Here is a 7,308-nt window from a genome sequence, read left to right on the forward strand (position 1 = left end):
TGCCATCCTCAAACTGGGCAAAGATGTGCTTTTGCAGTCAGAATCCAGGCATCCTAAGCACATGGCCAGAGTTAGTTTTGGATGATCATGACCTGATGCAATTGGCTCCTTCAAGGACACTGATGTTAAAATACCTGGTCATCTGATCTAATAGCTCCCTGCTATCATACTGTCTTTTATAATGAAGTACCCTGGGGTGTTTTGCAACAATAAATACACCATCCAGACACTACATAAATACAAGTTCTTGTTTTTGGTTGAAGGACACCTTTAAGATTGGAGTAACAATTTATTTTATTACTTGCTCATACGTTGTGGGCATCAGTGTTCAGACCAATTTTTATTGTTTGGTTCCTTCTTCAACCGCTGCAGCCATATGGTGTAGGTACACCGATCATACTATTAGGGATGGAGTTCAAGGATTTTGACCCATGAATCACAACCCTGTGATGGAGGAAAACAGGGAAATGAGGGATGGAACACTAAAGAGAATGAGAAGAAAGTATATTAGAGTAGACTAAGTGTGGGAGCAGAACACAAGACTACTGCTGGAAGCCTGCACATGACTTTGTTTAATATGGGAGCTTGAGCTGGTTGGTGATTAGGTTTTGATGATGTGCCAAACCACTCCAAGCAGGACCACTTTGCAGCTGGTGAGAGGCTCAGCCTCTCTTTAACTGTTCTTCCATTGAGGGAAAAACATGTGAAGGCCTTTGTAGAAGTTGATAATATGTCTGAGTGCACAAATAAATATGTGAGACTTCATATTGGATCTGCATATCAATTACACTCTTTCATTCCAATTAATCCTAATAAATTGTAAAGTGCTGCCTGCTTTTACTGAAACAAAGTGGAATTTGCATATGGTAATAGTTAGTTGATATGATGAATTGTCTGGAACGAAACTTGAAATACAAAACACAGTCTGTAAATGTAGGAAAATGTAGTATGGTAGTAGATATGGGAATATTATAAGGCAACGTAGTACCATGCTGTCATTAGGAGACATAGCTGATGATTTAACTTGAGGATCACCACAGCTCAGGTGAGGGGAGCTGTTGCAAAGGAGAGTCCTTCATAGTAACCTCAGCTTGAGAGGGAATTGAAACCCGCCCCCCCCCATGCATCGGAATTGACAAAATAAAGCTATTATGCAACTACAGAATGTTGTTGAACCTGTTCTATTGGAACTGATTCTGGTTCAGCGCAAATCACTTTAAAACTAGCTCCATTAGGTAGGGTATGTTGTCTGAATGTCTGACAACACACTTCCAAAGCACTTGGAATTCAGTTGCAGAAGGACACACGTTACAAGGATGGCCTCCCTAAAGAAGTCAAACATTCCTCGTGACCCACGGGAGACCCTGACTGTGAACAACCAAAATCAGTAAGGCTCAGGTACAGAAGTCAACATTTCATTAGGCACATGCAGAAGCAAAGTCAGGGGGAAATCATAAACCTCCAAACAACCTGTTTATCCAGCCCTTCAGGCACCACCTGACCAACATGTAGCAGAATCTGCAAATCACACAATGAACATCATCGGCCAACTCAGAAACCCATCACATTGCTTTGGAATTGCAAGTCATCCTCAATCCCCACAGACTGTCTAAATAGAAGAAGGATGTTATCAAATATTAGTCCCCAGTTGGAGCTTTCTGGGCATTAAATTTTCTGAAGAATCTCACTTTACAGAGGGGCCACAGCAGATTATTAGAAGGGATGAAAGACTACAGTTACGTGAGCAGATTAGGTTAGAGAAATTGAAATTATTCTCCTTTGAGCTGAAATTGTTATGAAAGATATTATATAGGGGTTCAAAATCATGAAGTGTTTGGTAGCATAAGCAGTAACAAAAGGGTCAATCCAACAAGCACAAATTTAATTCTCAAAATTACATCCCTTAACTCATCATGGTGTACTGATCCAATAAAAGTCAGCGTAAGTTTACAGAACAGCAATCCATTTTCAATTAGGCCCATCACCGCTTTCCTGACTCAATATATTTCAGGCCATAATCTTAGTGGCCATGTTGTTTCTTTTCTTTTAAACTTCATAGTTTTGTACATTTATCTGTATTCAGACCAAAACTCACCTGTTCGGAGTGCATCCTTTGTTTCTTTTCTTGCCCTATTACCATTCAAAAACAAAAAACAAGATCTGCCAGAGGAAGTGGTGGAGGCTGGTACAATTGCAACATTTAAAAGGCATTTGGATGGGTGCCAATTAAACCTGTTGGTACAATTACAGCATTTCAAAGGCATTTGGATGGGTGTATGAATAGGAAGGGTTTGGAGGGATATGGGCCGGGTGATGGCAGGTGGGACTAGATTGGATCTGGACGGCATGGACAGGTTGGACTGAAGGGTCTGTTTCCATGCTGTACATCTCTATGACTCTATGATTCTAAGGAATTGGGACGTCTTGTTGAGGTTGTACAGGACTTTGATGAGACCACTTTTGGAGTACTGTGTATAGTTCTGGTTGTCCTGCTATAGGAAGAATGTTATTAAACTGGAGAGAATTTAGAAAAGATTTACCAGTATGTTGCCAGGACAGTTTGAGTTATAAAGGTAACTTAGATAGGTTGGGACTTTTTTCCCTGGTGCACAGGAGGCAGAGGGTGACCTGATAGGAGTTTATAAAATCATGAGGGGTATAGATAAGGTGAATAGTAGAGGTCTTTTCTTTAGGCTGGGGAGTTCGGAAAGGGGGCAATATTTGTGAGATGAGAAAGATTTTTAAAAAGACCTAAAGGGCAACTTTTTCTCACAGATATTTGGATTCGGACATGATTACGAAAGGTTTAGAGGGATATGGGCCAAATGCAAGCAAATGGTACTAATTTAGTTTGGGAAACCTGGTTCAGCACAGGTGAGTTGGACCAAGGAGTCTGTTTCCGACTGACTTTAATACTTGGAAATTATTGCACTGGGGCAACCAGAGTTTCATTTTAAGGTACACATTATGATTTGGACTCTTATCTGTCATTCACGAACTTGACTGTTTTGTCCTTTTGGGTAACTGAAAGACTAATAGGTTAATCTGGGCAAAAGTGAGGACTGCAGATGCTGGAAGTCAGAGTCAAGATTAGAGTGGTGCTGGAAAAGCACAGCAGGTCAGGCAGCATCCGAGGAGCAGAAATATCAATGTTTGGGCAGGAGACCTCCATCAGGAATGATGGTTGATCTCTCCTTCCTTCGCTTCTCTTTGGTCTTCTGACCTTCCTTTGGTCCTCACCCAACCCTTACTCAAAACCTATTCCAAACATAAGAAACAGGAGAAGTAGACCATTCAGCCCCTCAAGTCTGCACTGCCACTCAATAAGATCTGGCTGATTTGCTGGGTTTTGAATTCCACATTTCCATCTACTCCTGCTAAAACATAAAAGAGTTATCTATCTCCACCTTTAAAACATTCAATGAGGATTCCGAAGTTACATTGCTAACTTACCCCACTTCTGATGAAAGGTCGCAGAGCTAAAACATTAACTCTTCACAGACACTGCCTGACTTACTAAGTATCTTGCATTCTCTGTTTTTATTTCAGCTTTAAGGTAATTGGGAAAAGAATGGCATCATGGACAGCACAGACATAGTGGGCTGAAGGGCCTGTTCCTGTGCTGTACTGTGATGAAAACGTGTTATGCAGCAGGTTACTATGACTCTGGAATGCATTGTCTGACAGGATGTAGGAAATGAACTTAATAGATAGGAGACAGTTACAGAACTCGGCCCGGACAATCACAAAGGCCAACCTCCCATCTATAGAATCCATCTACCAGGCCCGCTGTCAAGGAAAGACCACCAGCATTCTCAAAGATCCATCCCACCCTGGCAATGCTTTTCAACAACCTCAACCATCATGGAGAAGGTACAGAAGCCTGAACACATGCGCCAGCCAGTTTCGAAACAGTTTCTATCCTACTGTTGGTAGAATACTGAATGGACTCACAAACTCTTAACATGCGCCTGTACCTGCGTTTTTGTTTTTGCCGCTGTTCACTTATTATTTACTTATCTATGCTGCTAAACTCTGTGATCTGATGTATTGTTTGCAAGACAAAGCTTTTCACTGTGCCGCAGTACACGTGACAATAAATTCAATTCAATTCAATAGGGATTGGGCAGATGTCCTTATAAGGAAAAAAAAACTGTAAGGCTGTGGGGAAACAGCATGATTTAAGTTGAACAGCTCTGTATGTTTAAAAGGTTGAGGGAATAAGAAATTATTAGAAAATAAAAAAGTCTCACGTAGAAAGAGTAAACTTGCAAAGTTCTGATCTAAGCACACAGACTCACTGATCACAAGCATCAATTTTCTGACCAATGTTCACTAGCAGCGAAATTTTGCAAAGAAGCATTTAAGTAGAGGAGTGCAGTATAATTAAAGATAGGATAAACAAATCAGGATTAAAATGTAGTATGATCACACCTGCAGGAATACTGGTTAGCATTTATAGTCCATCCCCAAATGCTCTTTAAAAGATGGTGATGATGAACCAACTTGTCAATGTAGAAACATAGAAAATAGGAGTAGGTCATTCAACCCTTCATGCCTGCTCCTCCGTTCAGTACGATCATCCGGCTCAGTACCCTGTTCTTACTTTCTCCCTGTCCCCTATGATTACTGTAGCCCTAAGAATTATATTGAACTCCTTGTTGAAAACATTCAATCCTTTGGTCTCACTTGTTTTCTGTGGCAGAGGGTTTCACAGGCTCACCACCCTCTGGGTGAAGACATTTCTCCTCATCTCAGACCTTCCGGTAAGATGGCGATGGAGTAAGGCCTCTGAGCCAGGCTCATCCACTCTGTTCACTTTTCTTTTTTGCTTTTTTTCCTTTTCTTACTTACCTCTTGTTGAAGAGCTCGGTTGCAGTGAGGCCATCGGCGGTGAGTGGACCCAAGTCAGAGGCAAATTTGGGTTCCCATGGGCTTCTGCATTGACAAGGAAGTCGTGATGCTGACTCACGGCTGCTGCAGAGGCAGGTTGGGCTCCTGGCAGCATCTGTGTCCAGCACAGATTAGTGGTGGCAGTAATGTGTTTGAGCTGGTTCAGCACCTGGCCACATCATTGGCATCTGCACTGGTGAGTTCCATGGAGGACTAATAGTGGCGAAAACATTGGCGGAGGCAAGATGACATCAAACCAGTGGCAACTTTTATTCCAACTTTCATTAAGTGAAACACAAAATAGCCTAATTTTACCTGACTTAACTCATCTGCTACTGAAACCCTTGTTCATGCTTTGTTACCTCTAGACTTGATCCCAATGCACTTCTGTCTGGTATTCCAGGCTTCAACTTCCATAAATCTGAGGTCATCCAAAATTTTACTTCCCTCATCTTAACTTAGCATTTGCTAACCTGTACTGGCTGCTGGTCACAAGCAATCTCCCAACAAAAACTCTCTTATCCTGGCTTTCAAATCATTCCTCTAGGAGAGAGTGAGGAATTCAAATCATTCCTGTCTCTTTAATCACCATCAGGCCCAAAACTGACTACTTCAGCATCTGAGAGTTAAATTGCAGGACACTGTCAGTGGTTGTGCCTTCAGTGACCAAGGCTCTTAACTCCAGAGTTCCCACAAAAGCCTTTACCTTTATACCAGCTGGAGCTGTTGTAGTAAAGTCCTAACTTTTGAGTCAGGAGATCTGGGTTCAAGTCCTCCTACTCAGGTAGATTAAAAAATATTTTAAATATACACAAGGGCTCTGCACCCATAGCTTTATGTTGCAAGGGGTTCCTAAACCACTAAATGTCTCTTTATAAAACAGTCCCATTCAACTCTGGAATCCATCTAGTGAACCTCATCTGAGCTCACCCTATATATCTATGATGAGCTATAACACCCTGCATAAGGGAAGACGAAACAGATGGGGTAACCACTTTGCGGAACACCTACGTTCTATCCATACTAATAGAACATAGAAAAGTACAGCACAGAACAGGCCCTTTGGCCCACAATGTTGTGCCAAGGATTAATCCTAATGTAAAACAAAATAACTTAACCTACACACCCCTCAATTCACTGCTATCCATGTGCATGTCCAGCACTCGCTTAAATGTCCCTCTGATGTCCCCTCCATACCTTTCTCCTAATATCTTAAAACCATGACCCCTTGTGCCAGTCAATCCTACCCTGGGGAAAAGTCTCTGTCTATTGACTCTATCCATGCCTCTCATTACCTTACATACCTCGATCAGGTCACCTCTCTTCCTCCTTCTCTCCAGAGAGAAAAGTCAAAATTTAGTCAACCTCTTCATAAGTGAAGCCCTCCAGTCCAGGCAGCATCCTGGTAAACCTTCTTTGCACCCTCTCCAAAGTCTCTGTATCTTTCCTATAGTAGGGCAACCAGAACTGGACACAATATTCCAAATGTGGTCTCACCAGGGACTTGTAGAGCTGTAGCAAAACCTCGCGGCTCTTAAACCCGATCCCCCCCATTAATGAAAGCCAAAACACCATATGCATCCTTAACAATCCCAACCACTTAGCTGGCAACTTTGAGGAATTATGTACTTGTACTCCAAGATCCCTCTAATCCTCCTAATGACCTTGAGCTTCCAGTTGCCTACCCCTACGAAACACCACAGAGTTCCTTGGCCACAATTTCTGTCTTGGGGCCTGCTGCAGCATTTCAGCAAAGCTGAGCAGAAACTGGAGGAACAGCATCTCATTTTCCACTTGGGAACCATGCAGCCTTCAGAAATCAACATTGCGTTCAACAATTTTAGAGCTTTTTTAGAAAAAAAAGAGTTTCCTCCTTGTCTTTTACCAACCTATTATGACTTCAACACAGGCAACCCATTCCCACCTACTCCTGGTCCCCATTATCAGCATTCTCCGTCCCTGGAGTATCATAAATTTCTTTCTTCCTCTCTGTCTCACGTTCTGGCTTCATTTCCTTCCTACTCACTCACTCCTTTGCCCTTCCCAACCCCATGTCTTCAACATATATACCATTTCCCAGATACTACTAGTTCTGAAGAAAGGTCACTAGACTTGAAACATTAACTCTGCTTTCTCTCTCCAGAGATGCTGTCAGATTTGCTGAGCTTCTTCAGCAGTTTCTGTTTTTTTATTTCTGCTCCTGAAAGTTGTTGTTGCAGGACCAGGGACAGCATCACGTGACCAAGTGAGCCAGCCCCGCCCCCCCACGAGAGGTTAACATTTATAAAAGCGTTGTAAATTTATACGGATCGGGGCTGTGTCAGTTCGGATGCTCGTGGAAAGCGTTTATTTGAGGGTTGGAGTGGGGTTTATTTTGTTTTTCTTTAATTGTTGCGGGGGGCGGTTTGCGGGGTC

This window comes from Chiloscyllium plagiosum, chromosome 8 (assembly GCF_004010195.1).
Source record: "Chiloscyllium plagiosum isolate BGI_BamShark_2017 chromosome 8, ASM401019v2, whole genome shotgun sequence".
Taxonomy (NCBI): domain Eukaryota; kingdom Metazoa; phylum Chordata; class Chondrichthyes; order Orectolobiformes; family Hemiscylliidae; genus Chiloscyllium; species Chiloscyllium plagiosum.